The following is a 19455-nucleotide window of genomic DNA, read 5'->3' on the forward strand; positions in this document are numbered from 1 at the left end:
AAATTCAAGCTTTGGGGGCAAGAACTCCCCTGATCTATCCACCATACCACCTAGCTGATAGAATATTATTATGCTGTAAGAAATGATGAGCAGAACAATTTCAGAGAAACCTGGGAAGACTTGTATTAACTGATGCAAAGAAAAGTGAGTAGAATCAGGAGATTCTATACAATTCTATACAATAACAAGATTGTAAAGACAAATAACTTTGAAAAACTTAAGAACTCTGATTAACACAATAACCAATCACAAATCCAGAAGACATGCGATGAAATATGTTACCCATCTCCAGATAGAAAAGTGATGGACTCAGAATGCACATGAAGGCATATTTTTTTTAACTTTCCAAAAGTGGGAATTTGTCTTGCCTAATTATACTTTTGCAATAGACTTTGGTTTTCTTGCTTTCTTAGTGGGAGGTGAGAGTAGGGAGGAAGATAATTCAGATCTGAAAATAAAAGAAAATTGATTTTGTTTTTAAAAAGTCATGGTCAGAGAATGGAATTTCAAAATTCTAAATCTTCCAAGTCATGAAATTTCAAGAGATATTAAAGTCTAAGGTATGATTCGGTCTCTCTGTATATGGATTGGATAAGAAAATCTTTGGAACTGGGGAGGGTGAAGTTAGGTCATCAGGATGACGAAAAGGGATACGGTGATGAGGAAGACTGGGATCCAAGTAACTAAAGTGACTGAAAAAGTTGGGACAACTACCTAAAACACTGTAGGGGACAGTAGTAAATAAAAAGACTGTGGTAACAAGTAAACTGTATGAACTTTCAAAGAGGAAAAATCATTGTAAGATGATGGTAGAGGAATGGTCTAGAAGTAGGGGGATCCATAAGTATGACCACCGTTTCTCCTGGCCCTTCCTATCAAAGAAGTAGAAAGTCAGGTCAAGAGTGGAGAGGATTTGAAAGAAATGTGGTATTAACAAGGGAAACTAGGTTTACATTAAAGTTTGTAGATAAAAGCGATCTTTCCTTTCAAAGTATGTGGATGAAAGGGATGAAGGTTATTAGCAATCTCTATAACTAAATCTGATTAACTCTTCTCAGTCCTCATCCTCAAGACCTTTCTGCAACCATTTACATTGTCTGATCACCCCTACTTCATGCATACTCTCTCTTCCCTTGGCTTTCATGACAGTGCTCTCTCCTGGTTCTCCTCCTACCTAGTCATTCTCCTTTTCTAGGTCATAATCCATGTACCATAGGTACTCCTCAAAGTTCTGTCCTAGGCCATCTTCTTTCTTTCTTCACCCTCTTTCAGGGATCTCATCAGCTTCTACTTGTTCAAAGGTCTATGCAAATTCCCTCTTTTGTTTGAGAACAACTCTATTTTTCTAGTCATCCATACTGTAACCTCAGTCACCCTTGACTCTTCTCTTTCATCCCTCACCTTCCATATCCTATCAGATGCCAAGTCTTGTCAATTCTATCTCCATAATACCTCTTATCTATAACCCTTCTGTCCATTTCCAGGGCCACCACCCTAGTTCAGGCTCTCAATGACCTCTTGCCTAGACTCCCTAATTGGTATGCCAGCTTTGAGTCTCTTCCCTTTGCAATTTATCCTCCATATGGCTGCCAAAATAATCTTCCTATAGCACAGGACCATGTCACTCCCCTACTCAATTCAGAATCTGCAATGACGCCCTATTGTCTCTAGGATAAAATACAATTTCCTCAGCTTGGCATGTAAAGACCTTCAGGGTCTGATTTCAGCCTTATTTGACCTTACTCCTCTTCATGAACCCTTGGTTCTAGCCATATTATCCTACTTGAACTTGGCATTTCCTCTTCCACATCCATGTCTTTGAGGGGGCATCCTTACAATGCACTCCCTCCTTACCTTCACCTTTTGAGAGTCCCTAGCTTCATTAAGAGTTTCTAGCTCAACTCAGGTACCACCTCCTACAGGAAGTCTTTCCTGAATTTCCTCTAATTGTTAGTAATGCCTCCCTTCTCAAATTACCAGGTTTTCACTTATCTGATTGCATATTATATCCCTACCCAAGAATGTATACTTATCGAGAAAAGGGACTATTTTTTCCACTTTTTTCCTTTGTATGCTCAGGGACTACAGTGCCTTGCACATAGTAGGCACTTAAACTTCATCAATGGATATGATAAGTTTAAGGATTCTGAAACTTATTAACAATAGAATGGAAAAAAATTAAAACAAAACAATAGAATGGGGTTTGCAAAGAGCACAGTGGAATGGAGAGATAATGAATTAGGTTGGAGTGGGGGAAACTGAATAGAGGAGAGGGTGTGGGAAGAGGTAGCATGAGTATACCAATTGTACCTTAAGGCTGTAAGACTGGTTTTTGTCTCTGAATCACAAACTGTATAAAATTCTATAAGCTGCAGTATGATTAAAAGGCTAGAAGGACTAACTTTTGGTGAGAGATTAAAATAATTAAATTTGTAATAGCTTGGCTAACTGCTCACTATAAAAGGAACTGTATAAGACAAAGAAACTGTCTTTACCTATCTATAATCACTAGAATTAGTGATAGGAAAAGGATAAAATTAGTGATAGTACGGCAACTGGAAAACTTCCTGGCAATGAAATCTATCAAACCATAACTTTACCCATATTTTCAGTCCTTTTTCAGTAGTGTCCAACTCTTCATGACCCCTTTTGGGTTTGTTTTGTTTTTTTTTACAAAGATACTAGAATGGTTTGCCATTTCCTTCTCCAGCTCATTTTATAGATGAAGAACTGAGGTAAACAGGGTTAAGTAACTTACTGGGGTCACACAGCTAGTAAGTGTCTGAGGCCAGATTTGAACTCAGGAAGATGAGTCTTCCTGACTCCAGGCCCAGCACTGTATCCACTGTGCCACCTAGTTGCTCCTAAAAATGGTTAGAAGTATGTTACTCTAAACTAGGTTCAAAATAATTAAAGGAAAACAGTAGACACTAGCCCCTGGACTAGGCATCAGGTGTATAACTATTGTTATACAATCTGTAACAGCTAGGCTGATTTCCTACCAGATGAACTTTAAGAAACTCAGTCCAGCATTTACGGCTCTCCCTTCAACTGAGAGCCAAGTGCACGTTAGTACACCAGTGGCTGTGATCATGCTGCAATGCTTTAAGAACCATTTGCCACCAAAGTGGAAGGAAAAAAGAAGATATGCAGGTAGCCCAGGACAATAATAGCAGGACAAATGTGAGAAATTAAAGGAAAACAGCAAGGAATGCTTCTGAAGCAGTACTGGCAGGTCTTCTGTGAGCAGACTTTGTTAATGTAGAGACTATCATAAAATCATAAAACATTCAAGTGTGACCTAGTGTATAAGACTCATTGTCCTTGAAGACCTGAGTTCAAATCCTAGGTGGCTAAGTCATCTAACCATGAATAAAATGAGGATGATAAACTAACTGGTTGTCTGTTTTTGCTTTTGGTACAGACCAGTGAAATCACCTGTGTAGGAAAATGCCAGGAAGGTCACAATGGCATCTTGGGCAGCAATAGTATACCAATGAATAAAGCCACTATGGTAGTGTAGCAGAAAGTGTACCAGACTTGGGAAGTCTGAGTTCAAATCTTACCTCAGATGTTTACCATCTATGTGACAAGTCATGTATCCTCTCTGTGCCTCAGTTTCCTCTTCTGTAAAGTCAAAGTCCCTTCTAGGTATAAATCCATGATACTACAACTGCTGGAGATTTCCACCCTCTGGACTACATCAGTGCTTCTCAAACTAGAAAGTCTAAACTCCAAAAAATGTCACCAAGACATTCCGAAGGTATTATGGACATGAGTATTACATAGTGCTCCAAAGAGTCATATGTCCCTCCTTTTATAGGGAGAAGCTTATGGAACATAAACATAAAAAGCTGTCAAAGGGCTCATAGGGCAAAAAATTTTTTAAATAATATTTATGCAGAGTATTTTAATAAGGCCTCTTCTGTAAAATGTAGATGTGTTATCACTGGGATAAGAAGCTCCTCATTAAGGAAACTTCCTCTATCAATTCCAGTATCAATACCTGTTCTGTGATATGATCTTAGAGTTGTCTGGGACAGAGAGTAGTTAAATGACTTAAATGGGGTCACAAAGCCAGCGTATGTCAGAGGTAGGAGTCCAAGCCAGTCTCTCTTCCTACAAATGTGAAGCTATATAAATTATTATCATTTTGGCTGGAAGGACCCTTAGAGATTATCTAATCCAACCTTTTTATTTTATGCCACTCTAGATGTACGAATCCCTCTCTCTGACCATCTCTGAGAGCTGGCTATTCATTCTCAGGCTAGGTCAGATAATTTGCCCTTACACTAAAGTAAAATGGCTGTGGATACCATTTTACCTTCAAGTAGGACAGTTGGATAATAGCTACAATGATAAGATGCTTTGTGTTGGCAATCAAAATGGGCTCTTGGCACTTAGTTCAACCAAGTGCCCTTGAAGAGTTTGGCTTTTATTTCCTTGATCAAATTAGGAGTCCTTGATGACCTCCTTGCCTCAAGGGAAAGCCTAGTTTACACAGGTTTGAGTGACATCAGAGGCTTTTAGACCACATGGGTTTAAGTTGCATCTTTGCGATGATTTTAGGTCACATGGGTGAGTGGCATGTGTGACTCACCCTTGACCCTGAAAAAGGTATAAAACCAGGGGTTAGCTTTCTCTTTTCCCGGAGCTCTGACCCACAGCCATGGTGGCGTGTGTAAATCTGGGCCAGCCCTTGTTATGAGCCAGTACCTTTACTTTCATCCATTCCTCATTTTATCGGGAGTCAACATCTTAATTATACACCTTGGTTAGACCATCTATATTTACATGAAACGTCTTCTCATTTTTATTCTTTGAATTTGCTATCAATTTTTGCTATCAATTGCTTTGCTCTAGCCTGTTGATGCATATAACTGGTTTTGAAATGATTTATGTAAGTAACCACATCCAAGATTATGTCTCAGATAGAACCTGTCTTTTTATTTTTTGTCATTTTTTTTTTTGTGATATTCAGTGCTTTCCAACTCTGTTCTTAAAGTCAGTATTCAGGATATATATGTATGAGGCTTAGGAGTAGTATAAAAGCCTTTGTTCCCTTTCATTTCTTAATCCTGACCTACATTAACCAAGGTAGTTTTTAGCTACTCTCCTACATTTCCAATGAAGTCACTAAGTAGGATATATGTTGACTCAGAAGATTTTGAATTTAAAAAAAAATGGTTTACCCCCTGCAACAGACTGGTATGTAAATTGCAATTCTTCTTATGAAGGTCTGTCTGCTTACACTCATCATGAGGACTATAAGGAAATAACCAAATGGCCCATGAACTGTTTGTTGTTGCCTTTCAATAACATTCCCTTTACATTCTTTAGGTAATCTTAATCACCCCCTATGTGGAATACCTATGAGTCACCATTTCACTTAGAAGCAAGTTCTTTTATTTGCAACAAGAATGTCTCCCCAGTACAGTAAGCTCCTTGAGGGCAAGAACTATTTCATTTTGAAACAGTGCTTTTGCACATAAGGGCTTAGTAAACACCTGTTAGACTGAATAGAAATATTAATATATAATTCAGTTCCAACTCTCTGATCATTGGGCAAAAATCACTCCTTAAGAAAATCAAGAGTTAAGTTATTATTTATAATAGTCTAACAACTATCTGGCTGTTAACAGCCTCTGCCCCCTTTTCCACCACGTTGACTGGAGAAGTAAGCCAAACAGGACTTGAGGATCATTTTGTAACTGTATGTGTTTTTATGGGCCTCTGTGACTTAAACATTCATCAACTACAGGTCAGTCTTCAGTTAGTCTCTGTGTTACTTAGCTAGGTTGGTCCTTAGCTAGAAGCCAGTCTATTACCACCAGGCCTCTACCAAAAACATTTCTACCTTGATAGGACTTGTCACAGCTGTGCTCTAACAACATAGCCTTCAAGAGCACAGGGTCAATGCCATTACTGAGAATGTGCCCCCAAAGACAAAGATCCAATATTCACCAAAACACTAATAGCAGCGCTCTGGGTGGTAGCAAAGAACTGGGAACAAAGTGAGTGTCTATGGATTGAGAAATGACTGAAAAAACTATGGCATATGCCTATAATTTAATATTACTATGCAGTTTTTAAAATGGTAAGTAACTACAAATTTAAAGAAACTTGGGAGGATGTGCGTGAACTGATGCAGAGCAAAGTAAGTGGAACAAAGTTGCTGCAATATATGCAACAACTACAACATAAATGAAAAGATCATTAAAAGGAAACTGAATGATGAGTAAGGAAAAAACTAACCAATATCACTGTAGAAAACCTAATAAAACATACTACTTCAGGGAGTGGAGGCAAGATGGCAGCTGGAAAGCAGGGACTTGTGTGAGCTCCCCACCACGTCCCTCCAAAAATCTATAAAAAATGGCTCTGAACAAATTCTAGAACTGCAGAACCCACAAAATAGCAGAGGGAAGCAGGGATCCAGCTCAGGACAGCCTGGATGGTCACTGGATGGGAGCACAGCGTGGGAGGCAGCAAGACCAGCCAGACCAGGAGCCAGGCAGAACAGGCCCTAGCACCCTGAATCAGTGAGCTGTGGCAGTTACCAGACTTCTCCACCCACAAACACCAAAGGCAACAGAGAAGGTTAGTGGGAAAAGCTGCGGGGGACAGAGTTCAGTTAGGCCACTGCCCCAGGGGCAGTGGGGAAGGTACAGCTACAGAACTACAACTGCAGTTACTTTCGGCCCCAGGCCCACATGGTGGGGAGGAATTAAGTGGTGGATCAGAGCAGGAGTGAAGAGCCTGCTGAAGATTTGCCAGGTCCGGGTTGGTGGTTCTTGAGGAAAGAGGAGTGCTGGGGTGGCAGAGCTGGCTATATAGAAATAGCTCTGAAATCAACGGCGCATCCCCTCAAGCTTGGAACAAAGTACTCTTTGCTCTACAAGTAGTCATACCCCGAAAAAAAACTCAAGGGTCAAGTAAGTTGGCTGGGAACATGGCCAGCGAAAACGCACTCAGATTCAGTCTCAGATTTTGGAATCTTTCTTTGGTGACAAAGAAGACCAAAACAAATGGCCTGAAGAAGTCAACAAAGTGTAAGTGCCTACACCAAAAGCCTCCAAGAAAAACATGAACTGGTCTCAAGCCATGGAAGAGCTCAAAAAGGAGTTGAAAAAGCAAGTTAGAAAAGTAGAGGAAAAATTGGGACGAGAAATGAGAAGGATGCAAGAAAACCATGAAAAACAAGTCAATGACTTGGTACAGGAGACCCCAAAAAATACTGAAAAAAATATTGAAGAAAACAACACTTTAAAAAATAGACTAACTCAAATGGCAAAAGAGCTCCAAAAAGCCAACGAGGAGAAGAATGCCTTGAAAGGCAGAATTAGGCAAATGGAAAAGGAGGTCCATAAGACCACTGAAGAAAATACTACCTTAAAAATGAGATTGGAACAAGTGGAAGCTAGTGACTTGATGAGAAATCAAGATATTATAAAACAGAACCAAAGGAATGAAAAAATGGAAGACAATGTCAAATATCTCACTGGAAAAACCACTGACCTAGAAAATAGATCCAGGAGAGATAATTTAAAAATTATTGGACTACCTGAAAGCCATGATCAAAAAGAGAGCCTAGATATTATCTTTCAAGAAATTATCAAGGAGAATTGCCCTGATATTCTAAAGCCAGAGGGTAAAATAGAAATTGAAAGAATCCACAGATCGCCTCCTCAAATAGATCCCAAAAAGAAAACTCCTAGGAACGTTGTCGCCAAATTCCAGAGCTCCCAGGTCAAGGAGAAAATACTGCAAGCAGCCAGAAAGAAACAATTTGAGTATTGTGGAAAAACAATCAGAATAACACAGGATCTGGCAGCTTCCACATTAAGAGACTGAAGGGCTTGGAATACGATATTCCGGAGGTCAATGGAGCTAGGATTAAAACCAAGAATCACCTACCCAGCAAAACGGAGTATCATGCTCCAAGGCAAAACATGGACTTTCAATAAAATAGAGGACTTTCAAGCTTTCTCAGTGAAAAGACCAGAGCTGAATAGAAAATTTGACTTTCAAACACAAGAATCAAGAGAAGCATGAAAAGGTTAACAAGAAAGAGAAATCGTAAGGGACTTACTAAAGTTGAACTGTTTTGTTTACATTCCTACATAGAAAGATGATGTGTATGATTCATGAGACCTCAATATCATAGTAGCTGAAAGGAATATGCATATGTATATATGTGTATACATATATATACATATGTGTGTGTCTATGTATGTATATATGTAGTTGTATATATATATATGTGTGTGTGTGTGTGTGTGTGTACACACACAAAGGGCACAGGGTGAGTTGAATATGAAGGGATATCTAAAAAAATAAAATCAATTTAAGGGATAAGAGAGGAAAATATTGAGAGAGGAAGAAAGGGAGAGACAGAATGGGGTAAATTATCTCACATAAAAGTGGCAAGAAAAAGCGGTTCTGTAGGAAGGGAAGAGGGGGCAGGTGAGGGGGAATGAGTAAACCTTGCTCTCATTGGGTTTGACCTGAGGAGGGAATACCATACACACTCAATTGAGTATCTTACCCCACAGGAAAGAAGGAGGAAGAAGATAAAAAAGGGGGGATGATAGAAGGGAGGGCAGATGGGGGGAGGAGGTAATCAAAAAACAAACACTTTCAAAAAGGGATAGGGTCAAGGGAGAAAATTCAATAAAGGGGGATAGGTTAGGAAGGAGCAAAACATAGTTAATCTTTCACAACATTAGTATTGTGGAAGGGTTTTACATAATGATACCCATGTGCCCTATGTTGAATTGCTTGCCTTTTTAGGGAGGGTGGGTGGGGAGGGAAGAGGGGAGAGAATTTGGAACTCAAAGTTTTAAAAACAGATGTTCAAAAACAACAACAACAAAAAAAAGTTTTTGCATGCAACTAGGAAATAAGATACACAGGCAATGGGGTGTAGAAATGTATCTTGCCCTACAAGAGAAGAAGGGATAGGGGGATGGGAGGGGAGTGGGATGACAGATGGGAGGGCTGACTGGGGAACAGGGCAACCAGAATATATGCCATCTTGGAATGGGGGGAGGGTAGAAATGGGGAAAAAATCTGTAATTCAAACTTTTGTGAAAATCAATGCTGAGAACTAAATATATTAAATAAATTAAAAAAAAACATACTACTTCCCTTACAGCAGACATTTGGGATCCTACTAGAAGAAAACACTCTATAATACTGTCAGATACTGTCTCTATTGGATGTTTTTGCTTGGTTTTCTTTGTTAAAAAGGAAAGTTCACTCTGTAGGTGATAGAGGTGGGAAATGATTTTGATATAAAGACAAAAAGCATCAATAAAACATAATTTTTAAAAAAGAACTCAGGGTCTAATCCACACAATGATGAAGCACTGAAGTAGGACTTGTGTGGTAGTGGATTAAGAAGCAAGAATATACACCTAGATTAAAAAAAAACACAAGCCAGTAACTTGTTTTTAATCTATTTCTCAATTTAATACAAGTTTGTAGGATTTAATAAAATTCATTAGCTTCATTTCATCTAGACCTGATTTAAGCTCCCCCCCCAACATTTGAGTAGATCTTGTCTAACTTGTAAGACGTGCTGACATAATTAAACATTAGTTTCCACTTTAGAGTCCTCAACAGTACATTTATACATAATGTATATAAAGCAATTTGTAACCATAAGGTACTATATAAATGTAAGCTGCTATTATTATTACACTCATAACTGAATATGTTAATTTGGGTACCAGCAACCCACATTGATCACTATTTCTTTTCTTAGCTAAACTAGTTTTTTCCCACTTCTCACTTCTCCTATCTTCCCAACTGATAATCCTCATTGGTGATGAATGACAACGGAAGCAACAGTGCTGTAAAGTGTCCCAGGTGGACAGAATGTGATGCACAAAAACAGCAAAAAAAAGCCTAGATGTTGCCACCCTGAGAATGAAGCCGAGCGAGTGGTTCTTTAAAAAAACCACCTATAATACATAAACTGACTTGGAGTGGCATACAATTTAAAAATACCAAGCATGAAAAATAAATTTAGTAACCAAAGGAAAGCCACGTTGGATCATAGATCAGGAATTTTAGAGCTGAAAGAGGCCTTATTAAAATACTCTGCATAAATATTATTTTCAAAATGTTATTTTTGCTTTTCCCTTTTATTTCCATTTGAGGCAGTTTTTAACCAGATTCCCTCAAATGATAGGGAGTTAGGTGCCATCAGAATGAGGCTATTCATGCTGGAAGTCATGACAGCATGGTTTGGTGTAAATAGCAATGGATTGATTTGGATTCATTAAGACCTGGGTTCAAATCCTGACCCTGAAATCTACTACTTGTGTGACACTGGACAAATCAATTCACATCTCTTGAATCTCAGTTTCCTCATCCAAAAAGTGACAAAAGTGGATTAGAATATCTCTAAGTTCCCTTTTAGATCTAAAATTATGATTGTGTTCCCTGTGTTCCCCAACCTGCCCTCAGGTCTCTTCCTTACCTGTGTGCACCTCATCATTTCCAAGGCTTCCTTCTCACCAATTTTCCATTGTATTAATTAAAAAGGACAAAAATCTTGTCTTGAATTTGAAAATATAAATCTTATCAACTTTCCTTTTTTTCTCTAGTCATAGACTGCTTCTAACACCCCAGGGAAAGGAGACCATAAAACAGTACAACCCTAAGGCAATACTAATACCAAGGAGCTTTGAACTGGTCCAACCATTCCCAAGAACAATTTGGAACTATGCCCAAGGGGCAATAAAACGGTGCATACCCTTTGACCCAGAAATACCACTACTACATCTGTATCCCAAAAATATCAAAGATAAAGGATAAGGACATGTATCTACAAAAATATTTATAGCCTCCTGTTTTGTGGTGGGAAAGAACTGGAAATTAGGGGGATATCCACCAATTGGGGAATGGCTAAAGAAGTTGTAGTATATGATTGTGATGGAATACAACTGTGCTGTAAGAATGAGGATGGGAATGGCTTCAGAATAACCTGGGAAGCCTTAGATGAGCAGACGCAAGGTGAAGTGAGCAGACCCAGGAAAACATTGGTCATAGTAACAGCAATATTGTAATGATCATCAATTGTGAAAGACTTAGCTATTCTGATCAATACAATGATCCACGACAATTCCGAAAGACTCGAGATGAAAAATGCTACCCACCTCCAGGTAGAGAATTGATGGACTTCTAAAATGAAGATAGAAGCATATGTTTTTCAATTTCTTCATTTTTCTTGCTTTTTTTGGCAACATGGCTAATGTGAAGACATACTTTGAAAGACTTCACAAGTGTAACGTGTATCATGTTTCTTGCCTTCTCAATGGGTGGAAGAGGGGGGTGAAGAGAGGTAGAGAATTTGGAAATGAAAATTGAAATTTAAAAATAAAAAAATAATTGGAAAAAATGCTATCACCAAATCTGTATGTTCAGATATAATAAAACAGAATTGTATTAAAGAACTTCACTCAGTTCTCCAACACTCTGACTCCAATTCTACAGGGTGTTCCTAAAATCTGGACACATAGGCAAAAATGCATATTTTCAAGAAATGAAATGACTGAAATTTTCAACATTTTATTTAATTGGAATGTTAACAAATAACATCTTCAACTTCAAATAACACCATATGATTTCATACTCATATTCCAAGAGTGAATGTGCTAGAATTGACAACAACGTGGAGTTACTGAGTTATTGCATAGAGTTCACGTGAATCTTGCAAAGTGCATTAATCTTTGCATCACAAATGATGGAAATCATATTGAAGATATTATTTGTTAATATTCCAATTAAATGAAATTTTGAAAATTTCATTCATTTCATTTCTTGAAAATATGCATTTTTGCCTGTGTCCAGAGTTTAGAAACACCCTGTAGTTAAAAAGAGGTAAAGTGATATAGCTACAAGAAGTCCAAGAAGCTTCCATTCATCTGCAGCCTCTGCTTTTTGGCAGTTTCACAACGCCCCAATACTGAAAACCTGTTGTCTCTAGCACTTCTTGTCGGGTGTCACCAGCTCAAGACCAGCCAGGTTTGGAACACAAAAGAAAAAACAGTGAGGATGACAATTATTAATATAACTGAAGAGTGAATGTGAAGAATGGAGGGGACAGAGACAGTGACAGAAGACAGTGAAAAATGGACTTTGTAGGTTAAGAGCAACAGGCACATGTTTTCTGAGGGAGGGGCCTCCCAGGACTTGCCAAATGGAGGTTTGATGCTGCCGCTGAGGGCTCCATGGAACTTCTTTTGTATCTAAGGCTCTGACAACTGGGATTTCTCTGTCATTCAATAAACACCTCAGGATTACAGGGTTTTCCTTAATCCTGCTGGGTTCATCAACGTTGGGTTCTAAACGGCCCCTCCCTCCCCCAGGTATCAGCACAATTCCTAGAGGAAGGTGTGGTAGAAGTGGGGGTCTCCCCTTAGAAGTAAGTAGGTCTTCTTTCTTCTCCCTCCCTGAAGACTACCAAGAGTCTGTAATATATACAGTAATTCAACAACTAGCAAGAAATTCTAGAAACTATAGTTTAGGACAGTGATTCTCAAACTATGACCACCAGTTGCACTTCAGAGGATTTCTTGTATTTAAGTAGATGGCATGGCAATTTCTATTCTTTTATTTCTGGCATGAGTTCATTTATTTCTGATGTCCATTGAGGTTGCATTTGTTGGGTTTTTTTGGTTTTGTTTTGGCCGTGGTAAGCACAAGCGGGTAGCACAGGTGATTAGTAGAAGGTTTTGCCCTCAGTGAAATGGTCCATAGACCAAAGAACATTGTATACTACTAGTTAGAAGGCTCTATTTCTTATTATAATGGCTCCTTGTTTTCTCAATTTCAATGGAAAGAGAATGAGAAGGAATTGTGTGAAGAAACTAGTTCTTTGGGAACTACTGAAATACCATAGTATGTATCTGTTGTCTATAGCTGGTTAGTTCAGGGTGATAATGAAGTCAAGGTCATGGGTTCAATACCCCTGTGGGCCAATTAGCCTTTCTCTGATCCATATTTCCACTTTCAGAGACTGCACTCCTAAACCCAGCCAGCAAATGTCTACACTGGGCACAAGAAGAACTAGGTGAAAGAATATAGATGGATTAGCCAAATTCATCACCACTACTAGAAAAACAATTCAAAGTGCATGCCCTACTGATAATGGGTCGGTAACAACATCTACATAACCAGTTGACACATGGTCATTCAATATTTATTGAGTATTCACTGTATACCTTTAGGAGCTAAAGGTTAGAATGCCCTAACTTTCCAAAGAGGGGAGGATGTCTCAGAAAAGTAAAAAAAGCATTCACAGAACAAAGATCTAAAAGAAAATCTGAGTTAACATCCACTATAGCACACAAAGCAGATGTGGATGGAAATAACGCTCTATTCCTTAGCCTTCATGTGCAAGCACATTATGGGAAAAAATAGCACACTATTCCTGATTCATCCTGTGAGCAAAAACGCAGCTGGCAAGACAGAGATGTATTGATAGGAAACCAAAGTGGATATGAAGGGAACCTTTTCCAAGCACCTGACTGTATATATCAGAGCATAGTTAGGAATATAAATAGATAATTAGGCTCCCCATCCTAAGACCTTCCTTTACCCCCTCCAGTTGATGGAAACCCTAACAGCCCAAAATAAAAGCCTAGTTTCTCCTCTTTGTTTATTAAATCATCCTCTTCCATATGACATTCATACTTGGCCTCACTTAGTCTGATCACTCTGGCTGACAACGCCCCTGATAAAAATTAAGGAAGGAGGGGAGGGGAGGATGAGAGGGGAGTATACCCTCTTATACCTTTTTCTACCTCAATCTACTGGATCTGTGCCTTCATGTATTGTATCTCCATGTCAGATTTCTTTTTTCAAACCAGGGGACAAGAATTCTTTACCTGTATAAAAGTCAATATGCAAGTTATAAAAAATATAGTTGTAATGCTACTTCGAGTTATAATGTGCACTCTGTTACTACCAGTCATGAAAGTATCTATAAACAGTTCCATTTGGAGGAACTAGATAGAAAGCAGCATTCTACATCTTTGCAAAAGCTACATCCCACCCCCATAGTCACACTGGTTTGAGCATGGTCAAAGTCACACCTCATCTAACAGCAGGTGGACTTCAAGAGCCGCTCTGCCCCAAAATTAATCACTCTACTCATGCCCAGCTGTAGGATGGAAGTCCTAAATAGAACAAAACGGACATCTGACCCTTCCCTGAGCCAGCATGATCTACAGTAAACAAAGCGGAGGACTGGGAGTTAGGAAAACCTGGGTCATAAGCCAGCCTTAGCCATTCTTTACTTGGTGTTTCAGCCTGGGCAAGTCCCTTAACCTTTCTGAGTCTCAGTTTCCTAATCTGGAAAATGAAAATCACAGAAGCTACTGCATAGGATGGCTGATATCAGATGAAATATTATAAAGCACACAAAAACCTGAAGTGCTCTATAAAGGTGTGTGATTATCATTCCTCAAATTAAACGCAAGGCTATAGCTTCACAGTCCCAAAGCGAATAAAGACATTCAGCTAAGAGTATCAGCTCACTTCCTATCCGTAAATGTTACTAGTATTTCCAAGTAGAAATAGGAAACTAAATTTCAGGAAAATGATTTCTGTGACCCTTTTCTGCTCTTACCTTTAAGGTTGGACTCTCTAACTATATTTTAAGTGTTTTCCATCCAATGGCTTCAAGAATGGTCACCACTTTACTAACATTACCCATTAATAGTCCTAACAATCACTAGAAGGGACTAACTGGGGGAAAAAAATCCCAAAACTGTCCTTTATTGATAAGGAAACTAAGATACAAACATGTGACCTGCCCAGTCCTGTAGTGAGCCAGTCAGAAAAGAAACTAGATTGGAACTGTGATTATTTATGTTCAGTGCTTTAAGTGTGAGATTTACACCAACACAAATCAGACAGGACCGTACCTGATACCTGAGCTGCAGGGAACAGATTACGAGATGGTGACTTATAATCATTACTACCCCAAAAATAGAAGTTACTGAGAACCTATGTTGTGCCCAGTATAGAGGCAAACAGGGAGGGGGGCAGCGTTAATAAGGTAGGACTTACTTATGTATGTAAAACAATTTGAGAAGAGTACAAGACAGGGAACAGGTGCTAAGTAATATCCTGCAGGTAAGTGTATGAGGAATTCAAAGGGATGACTCCTGCAAGGCTTCAAAGAAGAGGGAGAACCGGGGCTAAACCTTTAAGAAGAGCATTTGACTAGGTAACATGGAAAGGTGAGTGGGAAGGCATTCAAGGATGGAGGTAAAGAGGAGACAAAGGATGAAGGGGAAAATTAGCAGGGCCGGTGGGAAACAGCCGGGCAGTGCCAGCGGGAGAAGAAAAAGCTGCGAGGGACTCGGAGAAGCTGGGATCCAATAGGAGGCTGGAGAGGGCCAGCTGCACATGCAATAATACGGTAGGACAGTGATCATACTGGTGATTTAGAAAGAGAAATCTGCTGGTCCTGAGCAAAATGTGTGGGAAGACTAGACAGCAGGAATAAAAATAATCGGATGTGAATCTCCTTTGGGAGCTCACTAGAGACAGGTGGGGGCACAGTGGATAAGTAGGTGCCAGAGCCGGCCTCAGTTTCTTCATTTGCAAAATGAGGATAATACTCCCTCCCAGGATTGCGGAGAGGACCGAATGGGATAATACTTGTGCAGTGCCTAGTGCACAGTAGGCGCTTAATAAATACTTGCGCTCTCCCCACTCCCCTTCCCTAATCGCTGCCATCCGGGTGGCACAGAGGCCACACAAGGGGAGTCAAACTTAGACTCCGGCCACAGTGCGGCCAGTTGTCAATTCCTCGCTCTGGGCCTCAGTTTCCTAAAATGTTAAAGGCGCAGGGGAGGAAGTCGTTCCAGCCCCGACAGCCTCGCCCAGTAGCCCGAGGAGCACAGGAAGGGAAGCACCCGGCTGCGGCTGCAGCCTGGGGAGAGAGCAGCGGGACGGGGGAGGGGAGATGGGAGGTGGGGTGCAGGGAGGGGAGCGCCGAAGGAATGGAGGCGGGGTGGGGCTGGCGCGGAGGTAGGAGGACCGGTGGGGTCGGAGGAGGGGCTGCCTGCCCCCAGGGCACAAGGCCCCCAGACAGAGATGAAGCCAACCCAAGCCCGGAATGTCCCTTCAGGGGCGCCGTCCGGGAGGCGCACAGCCGGGGTAGGCCGGCCTGGGGCGGCTGGGAGTGGGAAGGGAGAGGGGAAGGAGCGAAGGGGAGGGCGCTTCCGCAGCGAGACGCCCCGGGGGGATGTACGGGGGGGGGGAGGGTGGAGAGAGGAGCGGCGGGCACCGCCCTCTTCCCTTCCTCCTTCCCGCCCTCTCCCGTAACCTCCGCCCGGGGCCTCCCCGCCCCCCCACGGCATCACGTGAGGCGGAAAGCGCTCCTCAGCCTCGGGGGAGGGGAGTTGGGAAGCCTGGTCCCCAGCCTTAGGAGGAAAACAGAGCCTCGGCCACCGGCGAGAAGGGACCAGACGAGACGGAGCAGAGGGAGGAGAGCCCCCCCCTTCCTGGGGGGGGGGGGTGAGGAAGTGGGGTCGAGGTGGGGGGCAGGGCATTTACCCGGCGGCGCCAGCCATCTTCGCCGCTTCCGTAGGCTCCTCCGCCGCCGCCGCGCGCTTCCGCTCGCGCCGCTGTCAAGCGCGCCGGACCCAGGTCCCGGCCATGTCTCCGCCCCCTCAGCTCCGCGAGGCCTGCTGGGAATTGTAGTCCCTATGGAGGAGGCGAAACTGCGATCTCTGCCGGAGGCGAGCCTGGCAACTCCCCCTGAAATCCCACCTTCTACAAGAAGCGTTTACCAGGCCCGCCCCAAGCTGGTGCCCTCTCTCTGCTGCTTATCTCCCATTTATCCTCTACGTGTCCTGTTTGTTACGTAGTCGTTTGCATGTCTTCTCCCCCATTGGACCGTGAGTTCCTTGAGAGCAAGGGCTGCCTTCTGTCTTTCTCGGTATCCCCAGCGCTTAGCGCGGAGCTTGGCACGTAGTAGGCACTTAATAAAAGTTTGTTGATTGACTCTGACGGTGGAGGGAGCCCTAACCGGCTTGTGAGAGCCCATGTTCTACGAGATCATTTACACACCAATAATCCCAAAACGCTTCCAATCGGGGCTTGATTTTGCATTAATGAACTATGGTTAATCATGATTAACATGGTTAATCATGTAGGTTAAAACCGTGTGTGTGTGTGTGTGTGTGTGTGTGTGTGCGCTCGCGCGTGTGCATGTGCATACGACCCCTCCCCCATCCCATCCCCAGTCGGGTTGTTCATGTTCCTCTATAAACAGTACTTGAATTCAGCAGGAACGAAGTCATCGTGGGACTGGGGACCTGGTAAAGAGTAATGATAAGTGCCATTTATATAACGCTTTATGGTTCACAAAATGCTTTACATCCATTGTCTCACTGAGACAGAGATGGAGCCAGAGAGACGGAGGAGAGCTGTCTTGTTACCAAAACTGAAAGGGGGTTATTCTTGAGCCCCCCCCCTGCAGGGGCACAAGCCTCTTCTAGACACCCCACCATTCTCAGAGTTAGAGAACCTGAGAGTCGAGCCCTTAACTGAATGGGAACCCCCCGACTACAGCTTCCACCTCAGATACTTCCTGTCTGGGTGACGTTGAGCATGTCACTTAACCTCTGCCTCAGTTTCCTCACCTGTAAAACAGGGACATTAATAGCACCAACCTCCCAGTGATGGGTGGGGTACAGGCTGTAGGAGCCCCCTGGAACTCTCCTTGGATCTTCCCACTTGATCTGGCCTTCGGAAGACAAAAGCCTTTCCTTATCCGTAAACCCAAATCTCGAAGTTACTCTTAACCTAGCATAGCCTTTCTGTTGTCCAGCTACTTCCCACCCTTGATCCTATCAAAATGTCTACCTCCAAATTTGTAATCTCCGGGCAGCCTTCAGCTACTTCACATCCTTAGTCTCATTCTCTTGGTTCCTGGAGTCTTACCTCACCCTAGTCCCTCCAAGATCATCCTTAGACTCCTCTTCAAGACCCTCCCTAAACCCCTCCTTCCATTACCCCAGAAGCACCCCTAGATCCCTCCCACAGCTTTTCTGTATATAAGGCTCATCTTGCCTCCATGAAGGTAGCCAGATTCAATCTACTTCAGACTGAGCCTGGCCCGCTTGCGCGTCACAAATGCCCAGATTCTTTAAGTATACCCAATATAGTGAATCTTTAATAAACTTTGTTTTCCTTTGGCTGTAAGAAGGCTTGAGTTGAATTCATTCAAGCAGTCCCCAGCATGTCAGTATTTTGGGGTCTCCAGCACCGCTAAAGCCGTCATCACTAGGGTGATTGTGAGGATCAAATGAGGTAACATTTGTAAAGCCATTTGCAAACCTTAAAGCTATAGTAAATGCTAACATTGTCTACATAAATCACAGGTGTGAAAAAACATGGGTCTGGTGTGTCCATGTTTGCTGGTGCATCCTGCCCACATTCTATGCTCACTATGTACAAAATATATAAAGAGATAATTAATACCGAGAAGAGATAAAGGCACCAGCAGCTGAGGAGATCTGGAAGACAGGTGTCTTCGGTGAGGCTTCTAGGAAATGGAATTCTAAGTGGTAGAGGTAAGGCAGGATGGAGTATTCCAGGAATGGGGACAGTTCGTGAAAGGTTATGGGGAACATGGGAAATGAGTAATGTGGAATAAAGCTGGAAAGGTATATTTGGTCCAGTTTGAGAAGGGTTTTAAATAGCAAATACAGGACTCTATATTTGATCCTAGAGGCAATAGGAAACCAATAGTGTTTGTTGAATAGAGTACTGACTTAGACATGTGCTTTAGAAAAGTCATGTGGCATGAGCTCCAGGCCTTTCACCATGTTGGTTGCTTTCCTCTTGATTCCTTCCTCCAGGCTTAGACCTGGTCTCAAATCCATCCTCTCATACTTACTACCAGTGTGACCTTGGGCCAGTCACAACCTTCCCAGGCCCCAGACTCCTCTTAAAATGGACTAGATGGCTGCTGAATTCTCTTCCAGAGACATAGCTAACAACCTGTGATCCTTCGGGTAGTCTCCTGCTTTGAGCATATCCTGCATGGTTATTCTGAAGGGACATGACAAGTCATTTGTACCAGAGATCAGAACCCCAAGATTGCCCTGAAATTTAGGCTGCTAAGAATGTGGGTCCCAGGGAGAGAAGCCAGATCCTCATACACAGTCCTATAGCTTCCTTCTTAGAAGTTCCAAGGTATGTCACTCACCATTTCCATAGTCCTGTGTACAAAGTACCGTGTCATCATCACTGTCTTGTTCATCATATTGTGTAAGATGCCTAGCAGATAGCTTGGTATCATTAATAATGGGGATTCATGTGGTGATTTGAGGTCCAGGTGAAAGAAATTATTTGCCTATAGTCACTTAAGTGAATCTGGAGGTACTCTGTGCCGAGACTAGACCCCAAGTCCTCAGA

The 19455-nt window shown here is 41.9% G+C and overlaps 1 protein-coding gene across 1 annotated transcript in view; it reads right to left on the reverse strand.

Annotated features, from left to right (window-relative positions):
- The window catches only part of R3HCC1L (R3H domain and coiled-coil containing 1 like), a 113859-nt gene extending 96986 nt beyond the window's left edge, over positions 1-16873 (reverse strand). The window contains exon 1 of the mRNA XM_036737198.1: positions 16585-16873. The gene's annotated coding sequence lies outside the window, so the exon portion shown is untranslated. The remainder of the gene's footprint in view (positions 1-16584) is intronic.
- Positions 16874-19455: the final 2582 nt, after the last annotated feature.

The sequence above is a fragment of the Trichosurus vulpecula genome, chromosome 8 (assembly GCF_011100635.1).
Source record: "Trichosurus vulpecula isolate mTriVul1 chromosome 8, mTriVul1.pri, whole genome shotgun sequence".
NCBI lineage: Eukaryota > Metazoa > Chordata > Mammalia > Diprotodontia > Phalangeridae > Trichosurus > Trichosurus vulpecula.